Source organism: Pectinophora gossypiella, chromosome 2, assembly GCF_024362695.1.
Source record: "Pectinophora gossypiella chromosome 2, ilPecGoss1.1, whole genome shotgun sequence".
NCBI lineage: Eukaryota > Metazoa > Arthropoda > Insecta > Lepidoptera > Gelechiidae > Pectinophora > Pectinophora gossypiella.
Window position 1 is genome coordinate 11,716,007 of NC_065405.1, and position 18,659 is coordinate 11,734,665.

Below are 18,659 nucleotides of genomic sequence, written 5' to 3' on the forward strand. Positions count from 1 at the left end.
TGCCTTGTGAGTGATATTTTTCATAATAATATATTGTGTTAAAAACCTATTAAAATAAATAAAATTTCTATGGTAAAGGTAAGTACCACGGATAAAAACGTTTTGCGGAATTGTAGCGTTGACAGCGACTTTCCGAACGGCGACCCGCGCTACGGCGACTCTCTTTACGGCGAGTGGCCTTATTTTCCCTTTACGTCGAGCGAGTTTTGACGTTATTGTACAGTTATGGTAAAAACTGTTTTGCTGTTTTCTTATACTTTTCAGTTCGTTGTTTTTATATAAGTAGTAGTATTAGACCTATTCTTTTTATTTATGATTTGGTTTAAATAGACAAATACTTACAATTAATTTTCCTCTTATTATTTTCCTAGCTTTTAAGAAACATAATAATTATAGGTACTTATGTGGAGAAAATGGCTGCAACTAATGAAACTCCATTTTGATATAATAATATATTTTTATAAACATTGTTTTAAAAAGACCTATACCTTCTTTATATTGTGAAATAATACAATAGTTCTACGGTAGAACTGATCAGTTAGAACTACAGGTAATAAAGGACATAACATAGCATCACGTCTGTATCCTCGAAGGGGTAGAATATTGAAAAAAAAATTAAGTACATTTATCATGTAAATACAGGCTGGCGCAAACATAGGCCTCGTTAAGTTAAATTCTGCTTTAAAAATCTTGTAATGGATATTTCGAAGGATGAAACTTCCTGCGTAGCCTCTGTGTGGGGATGAGCCCACCCTACCTCTAGGACGCCGTCGGCAGGGCATTGAGAAAGGGTTGGTCCCAGGGCATAGGTGTTAGTTGCCGAACTCAGAGAATAAAAGGGATCTTAATAGAGTGCAAAAAAATAGAGAGTAGGATTGGGCGCCTTGAACATGATACTCTCCTATTGCAAGCAAAGCAAAGGGGATAGAATTAAAAATTTCACTTTTAAAAAATGTATATTAACATTACTTCTTCTTATAGAGCAAAGAGTTTAGCAGGTCTAGGTTATTTCATGATAATACAAATTTAGAAATAATCCTGTTATTACAATCAAGCAAAGCTTAGTCAAACCACTTAAACGCTAAAGTTTCACCCAAAAAGTGATATATTAAGTGCCTGGACGGCAGGTCTTAGGCAAAATCATGAAGCAAACCGCTGGATAGCAGGTCCTATACGAAAAGCATGATGTAGATGTAGAAGACAATTACTCCGAGTGTAAGCACAACATTATCTCAATGGGGAACTCCCCAGGTAGCCCTTGAAGATAGACATCCAAGTTGGACTTTGAACCCTGCAACAAAACGACATATTACAGGTCTGCCTACCCCGTTAAGATGCGGAAACATAGGTAAACCACATTACGTGTGACGGTATAACAGCATAATCGATAGTCAATGTACTAAGCCAATGATTTTAGGTGGTTTTACAGTTATTATTATTCTGAGGGTTTTACACTGAAAGAAAGATAGTGAGATTAAGCCATTGTCATGGACATGTGGAACTTATTTTAGCCAAAGTTCAGAGATAATAATCACAAAAAAACTCACCAAAAGATTTTAACATCATTTCAACATCATTGACGTGGCACACCACTTTAAAAATAAGGCATGCAAAGGGAGCTTAACCCATACAGCCTAGTCTTTGGTCAACTTAATCTTTTTTAAGTTGCCATCGTCATTCGATAAATGTTAATTTGACACAACTTTTTCCAAGCGCGGAGGCACACACTCGCATGTGATTACCGGGTGAGAGCCTTCAGCGCTCCCCATTTGTCCGGCCAAGTAGTTAATGCCATCTGCGGCAAATCTACAATAAGTCACGTCAAAAAAAAAAAAACTCGCATGCGATTCAGCCTTGTCGGAAGTCTAAAAACAGTATACATCAATATTTAAAAACCACAAAGAAAGAACACATTTAAATCTTCTTTCTTAACAGTTACAAGAATACCAAACATAACTATTATGTTTAAGTAGGTACCATGATTATAATCATTAAACCCGTTGCCTGAATAATATAAAATGAATTTTGATTTAGATAAGTAATACCTAATAAGTACCTAAAATATTTGTCCCTGGCTCCAAACGCGTAGAGAGTGTTTTCTATAGGTAGTACTATTTTATTAGTTATTGCTGTGCTGTAACGTAACACACAATCAAACTCACATTCGAATTTATTCTGTTCTATTTATTAGTTAGGATCAAATAAAATTGAACAATTTTAATAAATTATCATAGCATGTAATCTTCTTTCAATCTAATTTACAGTTTTTGGTATGTATGTTTTGACTGTTTAGTATATTATAAGTAATAAAATTACAAATAATAAATAATGTTCCTGTCATGTCAAGCATTTGTCATGTCTATTGTTATTTTTATAGAATAAATTTCAATTTCATTGTAAAAATTCAATAAAAGTATCAAAAAATTGTGAAACAAGGATGAAACAAAGTACTCCTATTCTGTGGTTATCAGTGTTTGGAATTATTCGTTGATAAATTTTGCCAAATAATCAAGAAAAAGAATGGTCGATACTGGACTGGTCGAGTTACCTATATGCTAAGGTTGGACGAAATTCATTGAACGTTACTCTCTGATGTGAAAGTCACCAGTTTTTCAAAAAGTTGGAAGACAACGAATGCATCCGTTTACCAATTTCAGAGTTGAAGGAAAGGTTTGTCAATAAGGTAATTCGGCTATACTTACCTTTGCTATTAAAATATATGTAAATACCTAGGTATCCACTTTATTTATTTTTACATAAAAATACTCGAATAATGGAATCATTGCTGCTTATCATCGTTATGTATCATAAAGAGTGTCACTCTTCCCTGGGAACAGAAGTTGCTATTGATCTGTTAAAAGCCACCAAGATTGCTCATGATCCAACTGAGTGCGAACTTACTTGTATGCTGAGGTGATGAGGTGAAAAGTCTTAGTCCGGGATAAGAATTTAGGCAATGCCTGAGAGTAACCACGTGGGCGCAGGATGATGTTGAAGCGATAGCAGGCCGGAGTGGACCTATAGCAGCAAGCGCCTAACAAGTACGGTAAAGCTACGGCTGCTTGAAAGTACATCAGGTGGGATTCATCTATTCAAATTCAAATTCAAATATTTTTACGTTTATAAGTAATTGACGAGGTGATGCTCTCCCAGCGAACCCGCTGCAGAGTTCATAGGTTCTTCGAGTACTAGAGAGATAATGAGAATATGCCACACAGTGTACGAGAAGAACACGAAAGGACGTCGAAGCTTATGTGTGTGCGCCTGTTCAAGAATTATTAAAAATATAAACGTTATATATATAAATAAGAGTCTATTGATGACAATGTGTTTTATTAATTTAAACCTCTCCACATCGGTTCTTAAAAGTTATCACATCATCATCCATCATTGCTGCTACTAAAACTATCATTTATATATTAATTGATAAACTTAATTATATCCTATACCTAACAGCATAAAGTTCTAGCTACGCAATAAGGCCGCTTTTGTAACAACTATTACTCTGAGATTGTTTAAATAATGTGTTTCTTCAGTATCCAATAAGCACTTTGTATTGTATTGATGACAGACTTAAATGAGGTTGGGCCGGACATGCTTGTCGCATGCACGCTGCGCGGTACGCACGGATCGTCACGCGTTGTGTCTTATGATGGCGCAACGACATGGACGCTTGCCGGAGGGACTGGCTGGAATGCGCTCAGGATCGCGATGATGGGAAGAGGAAGAGGAGGCCTTTGCTCAGCAGTCGGATCTTGTAGGCTAGATTAGACAAGATTGTATTGATAATTGAGAGTAGGTGCCAGTAACCAGCCATCCGAACAGATAGGTATAAGTATATATTAAAAAAAATATCGAGATAAGATGTAAGTATATATACCTAGTAGCTTTGTATCACATATTTAATCCCATAAGATTACTGCATTTATAAAACAGGCTGGAAGGTTTTCAATATTATGAAACAAAAATGAACCAAAAATGCAATTATTTCAGTGGAAAAAAAAATTGTATGTAGCGTGATTAAAATTGTGTTTTGAACTGTACATGTAAATGACAGATGTGATGTCAAGCAGTCGCCGTTCCGGGAATCGCTGTCCACGCTACAATTCGTTTTGCGCCTATATTAATCAAGCAAGCTTATTTGGAAAATATAACCTTTTGAAACAACATAATGGTGCTAATTCCTGTAAATACCATCTAATTTTATTTTAAGTTATATCTGTCATTTTCTTATCCGCCGAAAAGGAAAAGGACGGGTAATCGACAAGCATAAAATTTATGGAACACACGTCAATTTTAAGCACAAATCTAAAACAACCGTCTAAAAATTTTACATCAGTCAAAAACCCGACACAGTTAAGTAGACAGCACGTCAAATGGATTGGATACAAGCGACGTACCTTTTTGATTCGCCCGGGTTATACATTCATTTACTCATTCTTCCTAAAATTAAGAGCTGTGAATCATCCGTCTCTTTCCTTTTCAACGGATATGAAAATGACGGATATAACTTAAAATAAAATTAGGCGGTGTATGCAGGAATCGGGGCCAATGCATGCTTAAAGCGTTATTACGAGTATCTTAATATTTTGAATTATTAGAACCGTAGCAATTTATTTCACATACAATGAAAATTAGGAAAGGCCTGCTTTCATGATAAATAAACCAACGGTAAACGGTACCCTAACGAATTTTTTTTACTAAAAAGGGATCTCTGCTTAATGTGTAATGAAGTATTTTTGCTATGTTTTTTTCGCTGGAAACGGAGAAAAACGCATATGATTCCAATCGCACCGAGGCATGTCGCCGTTATTTGCGTCTCTTGCAGCATACTGTAAGAAAACGTATTACGTATCTTTTGAGCGGCATTGAGCCCCACCACCAGGCCATCTGGCAGCTGTCTAGGTCTCTTCAAAATACGGTTGCCCCTACTCCTCCTCTAAATAGGCCTAACCAACCCCCCGACAGTCTCGAAGCCCAATGCTCGCCCAGCACTCTCCCTATTGATCGTAGGCACCTCTCGACGGTGAACTAACTCTGAAGTTCAGCGTAGGGCTTCTATACCTCCCACCGATCCTCCTCTTCTACAGGTCACTGAGAAAGAGATACTAGGTATCATCAAAAGATTTCATACGAATCGTGTCCTTAAAAACTTCGGTGCTCCCCTCATCTGCTTACTAACGGCAATATTCAACGTCGCCAAGAGCAACTGCGTCCTTCCACAGCAGTGGAAAGAAGCAATTGTAATTGGTATACCAAAGCCTGGGAAACTTAAAAACGAACCTTCCAGTTACGGCTCCATAAGTCTCCTCAATACCATGGGGAAGATTTATGAGCGGCTCATATTTGCTAGATTACGGAACTACGCCGAATCCAATAGTCTTATATTCCTCCAGAACAGTTTGGTTTTAGAACCAAATACTCCTGCGTTTAACAAGTGCACCGTATTGTTTAACATATCTCTAGTAGATTAAACCTAAAAAAAACCTTTCGATACGGGAGCGCTCTTCTTCGATGTGGCGAAAGCGTTCGACAAAGTCTGGCACAACGGCTTGATCTACAAGCTTTATTCACTGGGAGTGCCAGACCGTCTCGTGCACATCATACGAGACTTCCTCTCAAATCGAACCTTTCGCTACCGCGTGGAAGGGACGCTTTCGTCACTGCACCTTCCTCCCCTTTACTATTTTCACTGTATACTAATAACACCGAACAAGCTTTATTTGCGGATGATATAGCCATCTATTCTTTGTGCCGTGGTCAAGTTATGATGACCGGAATTCTCCAACGCGCGGCCAATGCCTTGGGGAAGTGGTTTCGCAAATGGAGAATCGAGGTAAACCCGGAGCAAAGTGCAGCGGTGTACTTTTCAAAGGGCTATTATAACACGCCACGGTCACGCCGTCAACTTAAAGTCATCAAGATGTTTGGCAAGCCGATCCCTTGGGAGAAGCAAGTTAAATATCTCGGCGTAGTCAAAGATAGACGTCTTACTTTCAAGACCCATATCAAACGTGTGCGCGATAGCGCCGCGTTTGTAATGGGCCGTCTTCATTGTCTCCTTAACAAGCGTAGTAAATTGTCCCTTAGGAATAAGATGAAAATCTACAGCATCCGCCCGATCATGACCTATGCAGGGGTAATTTTCGCTCACGCGAGTCCCTCTCAAATCCACCGTCTACAGGTAATAAAAATCGTTTCATGCGGAAAGCCACGGGAGCTCCGTGGTTCCTTCGCAATGAAAATCTGCACATTGACCTAGGTCTGCCAACCATTGCTCAATGGTTCAACTTAGCTTCAAAATGTTTTTTGGATTCAGCTCCGCACCACCCAAATCCCCTGGTAGTTGCGGCTTCCCGCTTCACATCCCGCTTTGGGGCGGTACCGAAAATTATCGGCGTTCGAAGGACGTAATATGCGATCCCGACGACCCGATTACTCTAGCCATAGAGGCAGCCAATCAGCTCGGGACACCAAACACCTCAGGACCCCGATACCGACCCCGCCGGCGTGGTCGACGATTTCCCTCAATCAGCGCTCAATCAGCGGGTGAGAGCTTTCAGCGCTCCCGATTTGTCCGCCCAAGTAATTAATGCCATCTGCGGCAAATCTACAATAAGTCACGTCAAAAAAAAACACTTAGACACAGCTAGTGAGCTTGATATACCTTGGTTTTTATAATATACAAAATTACTACGGAACGTAAAGGTGAGTAAATTACTTTTTGCTTTCTGTTCTTTTTATTATCAGTTATAAATAAATACTTCCCAAACTATATTAGGTCTCATAAACACAGGGATGTACCACTCAAAAAACATATACTCAAACTTGTGACTTGCGTAGTTCACCACTACCCTGAAACAATTATATAAAATTACATTATGCTAAGTAAGTATACAAAATTATAATTTTTATAAAATATGTTGACGGACAATTTGATTAACCGGATATTTTAATACCTTGGTCGAGAGAGAGCGTCAGTCCATAATGCCCGACGGCACCATTCATTTGTAAAACAAAGTTTGAGTTAGCCTCTGTCGTGACCAGATCTTAGGCCGGGTTTCTACTGACGCGGAGATGGGCGGAGAAGAGCGGAGATGTGCGGAGTTGACCAATCACATCGGTTGAGAGAGCGAAAAACGAAGACGCTCTGTCACTCTCTCCCTCACAGTGATTGGTCGATTCCTGCACATCTCCGCTTATCTCCGCACAGCTCCGCGTCAACGGAAACGCAGCCTAAGAACTGATCATTTCATGATGTGTTCGATTATTTCATGAAATAGAATAAATATCATTCGGTGGCCACATCATAACGTAGTTTAGCCAGATCACAAAGCGTTTAACGATATGAGCAACTTAATGCATTACTTCATGATGTGGCCAAACGTTGGCAATCATTATCGTAAAATATAGTAACATTATCCACCGCTAGTGGCGCTGGTGTCGTATATATTTAAAACTTGATTGATACCTATTATAATTGGGTAGTATCTTAGGTTAAAGATAAATTATGAAAATAAAGACAGGTCTAAAGGTGAAAAAATCGTTCTACTTGTTTCTATTTTACTTATCTGTGAATTTTAATAAAGAATAATGTAATAATAAATATTTAGTCCCGTGTTTCTATGACGTCACAGGTTACTTTTTCGTACAAATTACATAGAAATTTCAAGTTTTGACGTTTAATAAAAAGTAACTGATTTGATCAATTGGAAACTACCCTATTGACGTTTCAAAAGTTGCTACATCTCTTCGATAATGCTCAAAAATATAAGTTTAAAAACTATAACCCGACCTCAGAAAAAAAACGCTCACGATCACGCTCTAAAAGGTATGAAGTAAGAAATATGTCTCCGAAATTCTTCGGATTATTGACGTTTGGGACATAGCCATGGTCGTATGTCGTGTAGACAAACTTTTGACAAGGGCAAACGGGCATTGGACCACGGTTATCTCACAGACAACCACCGTCACCACCACCTCGTCACGTCGTCATCACCGTCTAAACGGCCGAAGTCTTCAAGTGTCAAGTGAATTTAAATTTCAATGTCCATCAAATAAGTGAGTCAGTTGGATTGGCTGAAACAATTTAAAAAATCCCCAATGTTCTTCCCATCCTTCTTGTTTCCCCAAAACTTCCACAACGAGTTATTTTTTGCCCGAAATTGCGATATACCTCTAATCTGGCAACTCTGGACTGTGAGCGACGAGATTTTAGCTCATAAATTGTTATTGCTGATTTAACATAAACCATGTTAGGGATAAAATACAAGTAATATCTCAAGAAGTTAGTTCTTTTAAAAATTAGGAATTTATCTATTTAATTTATATATCTAGTCGATCAATAACAGCCTCTGTGGTCTAGCGGTTAGAGCGCCAGCCTCACGATCTGGAGGTCCGGGTTCGATTCCCGATGGGAACATTGTCGAAATCACTTTATTAGACTGTCCTTTGTTTGCAACTCACCTGATTGTCTGAAAAAGTAAGACGATTCCGTGCTTCGGAGGGCACGTTAAGCCGTTGGTCCCGGCTATAAGCCGTAAAAACACCTCCACCAACCCGCAGTGGAGGAGCGTGGTGGAATATTCTCAATACCCCCTTAGTGGGACGTATATAGGCTTTATCTAGTCAATAGTTATCATATTATATTACCTACATACTTATTCATTTAAGATAAATTCCGTGATTTATTAAATATATTCTAAATGAATTTCACAATCAGGGTGTGATGATGAGCTGATGGTCTTAGGAACTCGACATTAAAATTACATAAGACCCGCGACCTTGGGCTTGATTGATTTGTCTTGATGAGCATTCTGGCCCTGTGGTTGTTGGTGGTCGATGGTTGGTATTCAGGGCCTGATAATGACCGGCTCAATAATAACCAGGGTTGCTGATGTTGGTCATCCACCTCACAACTTTCGTTCCTTTTTAATGAGGAACTTTTCAGGGTATGTTCCTCAAAATGAATATAGATGGCGCTGTACAGTTTTTTTCGTTTAACCTTCTAATTTCATGGATAACAGACATATGCATCTTTCATCTATGTTTTTGGGTATAAATGATGACCCTTATCATCCATGCACAATTACATCTTCCACCCATTATTGTTCTGACCAAAATAAAGAGAAGCGATATAGATAGCCACATAATAATAACACACAAGATAGTTCTAGAACATTGATAAATACATAAAATAAATAAATAATTCTATACATAATTTAACAGCCTCCGTGGTCTAGTGGTTAGATCGTTAGGCTAGGAGGTCCGGGTTCGATTCCCGATGGGGACATTGTCGAAATCACTTTGTGAGACTGTCCTTTATTTGGTAAGGACTTTTCAGGCTTGAATCACCTGATTGTCCGAAAAAGTAAGATGATTCTGTGCTTCGGAGGGCACGTTAAGCCGTTGGTCCCGGCTATTAGCCGTAAAAACATCTTCACCAACCCGCAGTGGAGCAGCGTGGTGGAGTATGCTCCACACACCCTCCGGTTGATTGAGGGGAGGCCTGTGCCCAGCATTGGGACGTATATAGGCTGTTTATGTATACATAATTTGATCCAAAAATCAAGCAACAATTATTTTTATATTCATGCTTCTGCCATTACATTGTATTTTAGAATAATAATGTGCCCGAATAATGTGAAAATAGGTAACTATCACGTTATAACTACAGCGCCACCTATATCAGTTTTAGCGAACGTCGCCTGGAAAGTCCCTCAGTGAAATTGGTTGGTGCAACAAAACTATGTTAATTTCTTACATTTCTTGAGTGTTTTCTTTAAATATTAAACTTATTGATCTTTCAATAAGTAATAGTATTTAATAAGTAGTAGTAGTATTTTTCATTCTCGAGTATTTGGCCTCGAGAATGAAAATAGTTCGAGAATTCAGTCACTCCAGATAATTTTGGTAAGGAATTATTAATATTTAGTGTGAATTCCTGAAAAAAAGAATCATGTGGAGGTATTTTTACGGCTAATAGCCGGGACCAACAGCTTAACGGCGTGGTGGAGTATGCTCCATACCCCCTCCGGTTGATTGAGGGGAAGCCTGTGCCCAGCAGTGGGACATATATAGGCTGTTTATGTTATGTTATGTATGACAATGCGACAAATGAATTTTACCTGCAAAAACAAACGTTAAACTTGAATGAATCATATTTAATTTGATCTGCCATAGACGACGTTCCCCTAATGTACACACACTGCAGAACCGGTATTTCATATTCTTCAGGCGAATTTGTATGCATATAACGAATCCAAGCCTGGAAGTAAGAAGAAATAGATTAGAAACAGAACACTTTATAATACTTAGCATCCGCCTAGACCTTTACGAAGCCACTGACAATGCCGTAAACGTGGCCAATTATTGGTCAGCAAAAATTTAGTACCGATTGCCATCGACTCGCAAAGAAGAAGAAGCATCCGCCAACAAAACAAAACTCATCACCGCTCTAGCGACTGGCATATTCCGTTTTTACAGGCTCCGTTTCCCTAACTTGAAGATAATTATGGTAGATCTGGTTTTTTTACGGAAGCGACTGACGATCTGGAGGGTTAAAATGGCCACATCGAAGCAATTCATCTAAGAAAGTAATATATATTATACAAAAGAAAAAAAAGTAATATATTCAGTTGTGTCATCGCGAAGTCGGCGCAAAAAGACTGTCAAATTCAAATTGAAAAAATATCTTTATGTACTGAGGCACTTAGTTACATTTTGAATCGTCATTTTTTACGTAACGAACGTCTCATCCGCCTAAAACTACTATGAGCTTCTCACAACTTGTAAAGTCGAGAAAAAGAAGCTGCAAGAAAAACCTCGGCACAGTGCCTAGATGTTCTTAAATAAACATAGTACAAGGTGTTAGTGACATCGTAACGAAAACATTGTGGGACGATTCACACAATGATTTTTGATATCAAGTGAAATTTTCCGGCGCAAAAATATGACATTGAAAATAATAATAAAAAGACACTAACTTTTTAATAATTTTTCTGACAGGAAATTCCACTTGATATGTACTGAGTATTCGTTACGGTGGTATCACTAACACCCATACCTACTTGTATGGCTACCTGTATGAACTTGTACGGGGTGTAAGTAACATCGTAACGAATACTGAGAGGGATGATTCAGCTCATTATTCTGACTTAATATCAAGTGCAATTTTCCATCGCAAAAGTAAGCAACTGAAAATAATTTTGAAAAACTAAAGGAAATATGAATTTTGCGACGGAAAATTCCACTTTATATTAACTCAGATCATGGTCTGAATCATCCCCCTTAGTATTCGTTACTATGTCACTAACACCCTGTATAATATTGTTACCAATTCATGAATTTGGCTGCCTTATATCGGTTACCAGACAGTTAATCCCATGCATTCACATTTTCTAAGTCATCAATAAGATTGGTACTTAATATCTCAATAATTCTACTTAGCCGTGAAAGCGAAAAAATCTCACAAACACGTTTTCGCGTATATATACTATAACAAATATTATTAGTATAGTATAAACCCCTATGATATGGGACTTACAATACAATACAAATACACTTTATTGCACCAAAATAAAAAGAAATAATTACAAAAACACTCTTAACTAAGTACATGGCAAATGGCGGCCTTATCGCTTAAAGCAATTTCTTCCAGACAACCATAAGGTGAGGAAAAATGAAAAATTGAAAGATTGCGGGTACAAAATATAATAACAACTTACCAATAAATACATGCAAATAAATATATAACATACATACAAATATATATATTATATATATACCAAACCTATAATATGTATATACCTACTTATATAAATAGTACTTAAACTTAAACGCAGCCGGCATACACCTACTATATTTGCCTACCACTTTGGGAATACAAGCGTGATGCTATATTTGAACGTATTCAGCTGCTTATCTCCGCGTTCAGCGTGATGATGATGATGAATTTTTTTGGTATTTAAATTATTTTCAATTCTATATTTTGCGCTGGAAAATGAACTCAGACTCATGAGCCGAATCACTTTATATTAACTTCACTTGATATTAACTCAGAATCATGAGCCGAATCATCCCCCTCAGTATTCGTTACGATGAAGTACGTACAGGTAGCCACACAGGTACGTATGGGTTTTAGCTGCAGGTTTTCTTCTGATTGGCTATGACTCTGTACAGCTTTACAAGTGCAAGATTATGTGTAAATACTTAACTTACCCTGTATATCATTTTTCTTCTAAGATCTTTGTAAGTCAAGTGAATATATCTATACAATTCTTTGTTTTGCCGTGCACACTTTCCGAAATAGTATTCACTATGGACATTAGCTGCAACATAAAATTTAAAAAGAATAAGTTTAGAAAGTAAAATCCTACTATGGAGAAATCGCTCTCTAGAAAGTAGAATAAAACAAGAAAAATATGATATACTTAAGATGTACGTGATCTTATGCCGTAGTAATCTAATTCTTAGGACAGATTGTTTAACTACTATCTTCTAAACACCTATTGGGAAGTATTTAAAAAAATATATTTTTTGTTTCATACTTTCTGAAATGCGGTGTTTCCGGTTTTAATTTTTAAACTTATACATTTAAATATTATTTTGGGGTTTTGCTTCTTGGGGTTTTTATTACCCACTATGCGTTTTATGACAGATTTGCAGATAAATCCATCCGAAAAATGTCTGATCAGTTATTTTATCAATTAAACGTAAATATCGAGTGAATACAGCTTTGAACAGTTTCAAATTAAGACAGTAATTAAACTGAAACTCTGTAATAAAGGTTATTATAAGGTTAGTGGTTACTTAAAAGATATGAATGCATTAACTGTATGGGTTACAACAGCCTCCGTGGTCTAGTGGTAAGAGCGTTAGGCTCACGATCTGGAGGTCCGGGTTCGATTCCCGATGGGGACATTGTCAAAATCACTTTGTGAGACTGTCCTTTGTTTGGTAAGGACTTTTCAGGCTTGAATCACCTGATTGTCCGAAAAAGTAAGTTGATTCCGTGCTTCGGAGGGCACGCTAAGCCGTTGGTCCCGGCTATTAGCCGCAAAATACCTCCACCAACCCGCAGTGGAGCAGCGTGGTGGAGTATGCTCCATACCCTCTCCGGTTGATTGAGAGGAGGCCTGTGCCCAGCAGTGGGACGTATATAGGCTATTTATGTTATGTATGTTATGTAACTGTATGGGTACTGATGTAAGGCAGCCAAATTATGAAACTGTATAACAATATTTATGTTTTTTTAAAGAACGTTTTGTTTGAACGTTCGAATTTGAATACAAGCTGACCCGCGGAAAAACCTAGTAACAATACATACATTTAAATACATACATATCAAATGCGCAAATTAATCCCATTCATTTGACACCCTACACAAGATGCTTCTTTTTCATCAGTTTATGTCATCTAGAGGGCCCTACATAGATTTTAGTCTGACGTCACATACAGTGATTTGAGGGGTTGAGGGGAGGGGATGATTCAGACCGCGATTCAGAGTTAATATCATATGGAATTTTCACTTGCACATGTTTTTTTTAATCTATACTTATGCGATGGAAAATTACATTTGCTATTAACTTACAACAATGAGCTGAATCATCCTCCTTAGTTTTCTTTAAGATGTCACTTACACCCCGTACAAGTACATACAGGTAGTCATACAAGTACGTATATGTGTTTGTGACACCGTAACGAAAACTGAAGGGCATGATTCAGACCAAGATTCTGAGTTTATATTACGTGGAATTTCCCCTCGAAAGAGTCATGAAATTTTTGTGTTTTTTAAATTATTTTCAGTTCCATACTTTTTCGATGGAACATTCTACTTGATATCAACTCAGAGTCACGAGCTCAATCATCCCTCAAAGTTTTCGTTACGATATCACTAACACCCTGTATGTATTTTTTTTTTTGACGTGACTTATTGTAGATTTGCTGCAGATGGCATTAACTACTTGGCCGGACAAATGGGGAGCGCTAAGGCTCTCACCCGGTACACCGTTTAAGACAACAGGCCTGAGGGTGCCCAGTTGAGCGCGAACCTCGGCTCAAGACGTCGTCTGAGAGCGCTGATTGAGGAAAATCGTCGACCACGCCGGCGCGGCGGGGTGGTATCGCGATTCTGAAGTGTTTGGTGTCGCGAGCTGATTGGCTGTCTATATGGCTAGAGTAATCGGGTCGTCGGGATCGTATATTACGTCCTTCAACCTGTATGTAGTTACCTTTAAAATATTATAGGAAAGTATAACTATTGCTATTTACTTACGTTCCGGGTCCTCTATGTGTGTAAATACAACATCAATAAGAGAAGAATGAGCATAGAAGCAATATCCATTCTTGCAAAAACAAACTGCAATTTAAACACAATAATATTCTAATTCGTCCAGAAAATACGACGCTGTTATAATACGAATCCTTAATTAAATATAGTATAAATATTTACCTAATACAAAAAACTTCATTAAAATTAAGTGGATATCCATTTTTAAGCTCTCCAAATCAGATATCGCTTGTGACTGCGAAAACATCTGAATAACATTGTGTAACTAAGTAGAAGTATGTGGCAAAAATCTGTTGTCGTGGGATTACATTTACAAACTTTCGAATACTTACCTCCAGTTCGATAATATTTACCTATCCACTTGACTAATCGTAAACTATACCTTCTTTCTTGACGTGACTTATTGTAGATTTGCTAGTGGCTCGATAGTGATAAGCGCTGAAACTGAAGGAAATCGTCAACCGGGCTGGCGGGATCGGTATCGGAGTCCCGAAGAGTTTGTTGACGCGAGCCGATTGGCCGCTTCTATGGTTATAGTAATCGGGTTATCAGGATCGTATATTATGTCCTTCGGGAGCCGATACTTTTCAGTATTCGAAAACCGCAACTACCAGGTTATTTGCGTGGTACGATGCAGAAAGTAGACAATATGGATTATAGAGAGACTCACCTGAGCGAAAAACGACCCCTGCATAGGTCATGATCAGATTGATGCAGGTCGTGTAAATTTTCACCTTATTCCTAGGGGATAATTAACTACGCTTGGTATGCAAAAGCGGCGCGATCACGCACACGTTTGATATGCGCCCGAAATGTTTTAAGACGTCTATCCAAGACTGCGCCGAGATATTAAATCATAATAATAAAAAAGTTTATTTAGGTAAAACCTACGACACACATATATATATACATTTACAACATTAAAATATACACACTATTAAATTAATATTTAGTTGGAAAATATAAAGGTATATGGGTGCCGCAGCTCAACAAAAACGGCCAGGGTTCAGTGAAAATTTACCCAGAGGAGGAGGATATTTGACTTGCTCCTCCTTAGAGACCGGTTTGCCAAACATCTTGATAATTTATAGTTGCCGGTGTGACCGTGGCGTGTACAGGCCTTTAAGAAGTATTGCACTTTTCTTCGGCTTTGAATTGTATCTTTAAAATATTGCCATTGTCACAGTTGCGTGATATGGCTTACCACCGGCTCGGCTTCGACTTACGTTGGTCTAAAGGAAAGCTCGGTGAGGTGTGGGTACAGTCATGAGCAATAACATGTATCCACTTTAGCACCCTGTCGCACTATGATATTTGACATTTAATGAGACTTACGGTTTAATTTGTCAAAAAAGTTAATGTGATATGGTTTCAAAGTGTATACATATTAATGCTCGTGACTGTACGTGCAGAAAACAAAATAAAACCATCAAACACATTCACATGACTTTATTGCGTGCTTTACACATAGCGTAACTACAGGGTAGATTGGAATCAAATGCGACACATGAAAGTTAACCCTATACAAACAAATTACATCCAACAACAAATACATATTAAGGTAAACGCTCCTATTACCGCCAGGTTAAGCTATGCTCTGATTACCTCTCAGAAATTAAGTACTTCTGTATTTGCTAGTGCAGCTTATTTATTTTATTTGTATTGTTATGACTGTCTTCTGCTAAATACATCAAGAATTTTTAATTTTGAGTGAATATTTTGAATAAAAAATAATTTTATGTCCGAAAACTCACTTTCCTCTATTACCGCCACATAAATTGCGGTTTTTTTCTATTACCGCCTTTGCTGCATCGAATACCGCCAACGAGATATCTAACCAACTATTCAGGTACAATAAAATACTTTATTTAAAAAAAAGTTGTTTTTACCACTGTTAATGTAGTTAATAGATATATAAATTGGGAAGGCACTGTCTCTCAAAATACAGGTTCACCTAGTTTGAAAGACAGTGTTCCAACAAAAACTGTAAACGAACTGTTTTCAATAATCATCATCATCAACAGCCGTATGACGCCCACTGCTGGGCATAGGCCTCCCCCAAGGATCTCCACAACGATCGGTCCTGCGCTGCCCGCATCCAGCGCCTTCCCGCCACCTTCACCAGATCGTCGGTCACCTTGTAGCAGGCCTACCCACTGAGCGTCGTCCGACACGTGGTCGCCACTCCAGAACCTTTCCGCCCCAACGGCCATCGGTTCTCCTCGCTATGTGTCCTGCCCACTGCCACTTCAGTTTTGCAATTCTCCGAGCTATGTCGGTGACTTTAGTTCTCCTGCGGATCTCCTCATTTCTGATTCGATCAAGCAGGGAAGTACCGAGCATAGCTCTCTCCATTTCCCGCTGAGCGACACCGAGCCTCCTCACGAGACCCATAGTAAGCGGCCACGTCTCACTGCCGTAGGTCATCACTGGCAACACGCGCTGGTCAAAGACTTTCGTCTTGAGACACTGGTATTTTGGACGAGAAGATATTCCGCAGCTTCCCGAACGCTGCCCATCCGAGTTGGATCCGACGAGAGATCTCTTTCTCGAAGTTGGACTTACCTAACTGGATTATTTGTCCTAGGTAAATGTACTGGTCTACAACTTCGAGTGCAACGTTCCCAACCTGAACTGGAGTGGGTGCGACATGGTCGTTGGACATAATTTTTGTCTTTGCCATGTTCATGCTAAGACCCACTCGTTGGGATGCGTTACTGAGATGCTCGAGCATGGTGTTCAGTTCTTCCAGGGTCTCAGCCATTAGGACTATATCATCGGCAAATCGAAGGTGCGTCGAGTACTCACCGTTGATGTTGTTGCCAAATCCTTTCCAGTCCAGAAGCTTAAAAATATCCTCCAATGCAGCAGTGAACAGTTTCGGAGAGATGACATCTCCCTGTCTCACTCCTCGCTGCAGTTGGATCGGATTAGAGCTCTGGTTCTGTACTCGAACTGACATAGTGGCGTTTTGGTAGAGGTCCCTTAGCACTTCGATGTACCTATCGTCCACTTGGCACCTCGGAAGAGACTGTAACACCGCTCAGGTCTCGATCGAATCAAAGGCTTTCTCATAGTCCACAAACGCCAAGCAAAGTGGCAGATTATACTCTTCGGTCTTCTGTATAACCTGCCGCAGCGTATGGATGTGGTCTATGGTGCTAAAGTCTTTTCGGAAACCGGCTTGTTCGGGAGGCTGGAAGTCGTCAAACCTGCAAGCGAGACGATTCGTAATGACCCTCGAAAACAACTTGTAGACATGGCTCAGAAGCGAGATAGGTCTGTAGTTCTTCAGTAGGGCTTCATCACCTTTCTTGAAGAACAGGATCACCTCGCTTCCGCTCCATGCCCTCGGCGTTTTGCCCTGAAATATGACGGAATTGAAGAGCCTCTGGAGGGCTTTGAGTATTGGCGTTCCGCCCGCTCTCAGAAGTTCTGCTGTGATTCTGTCATCTCCTGCCGCTTTGTTGTTTTTGAGCTGTTTGAGGGCCATCCTAATCTCGTACAGGCTGACGTCCGGGATATCTTCAGTGTAATGTCGGGTAAGCTTGGCTCGAGGGTCTCGAGCCATGCTTTCGCCTAATGTTTTCGTGGAATATAGCTGTCTATAGAAACTCCCAATCTCCCTCAGGATTTCGGAAGTCGACGAAATGATTCTGCATGAGGAGTTTTCAATAAACTTTATTATTATTGTTATTTTTTTATTAAATTAATTATGACATAAACTACAGAAAAATCTTTTGGTTTCATAGATTTATATACATAATTGACGTCTGTCTCTGTCCATCCGTCTGTCTCTGTCCGTCCGTCTGTCCATCCGTCTGTCTCTGTCTATCCGTCTGTCTCTGCCGGTCCGACTGTCTCTGTCTATCCGTCTGTCTCTGTCCGTCCGTCTGTCTCTGTCCGTCCGTCTGTCTCTGTCCGTCCGTCTGTCTCTGTCCGTCCGTCTGTCTCTGTCCGTCCGTCTGTCTCTGTCTGTCCTTCTGTCTCTGTCTATCCGTCTGTCTCTGTCCGTCCGTCTGTCTCTGCCTGTCCTTCTGTCTCTGTCTGTTTTTCTGTCTCTGTCTGTCCGTCTGTCCCTGTCCGTCCGTCTGTCTCTATCTGTCCATCCGTTTCGGTCTGTCCGTCCGTCTGTCTCTATCTGACCGTCCGTTTCGGTCTGTCCGTCCGTCTCTGTCAGTCCGAAGAATAATGCATCACCCTGTCTATAAATCATAAGAGGGAATCTATGGTGGCGGTAATAGAAACATGTATGTAATTTCTGTGTTTCAATTTCCGCCACATAAAAATTAGCCTTAAGAAAACAAATAAATATTCAAAATGAGAGCTACGGATGTAATAACCAGTTTCAAAGCATATTTTAATAAAT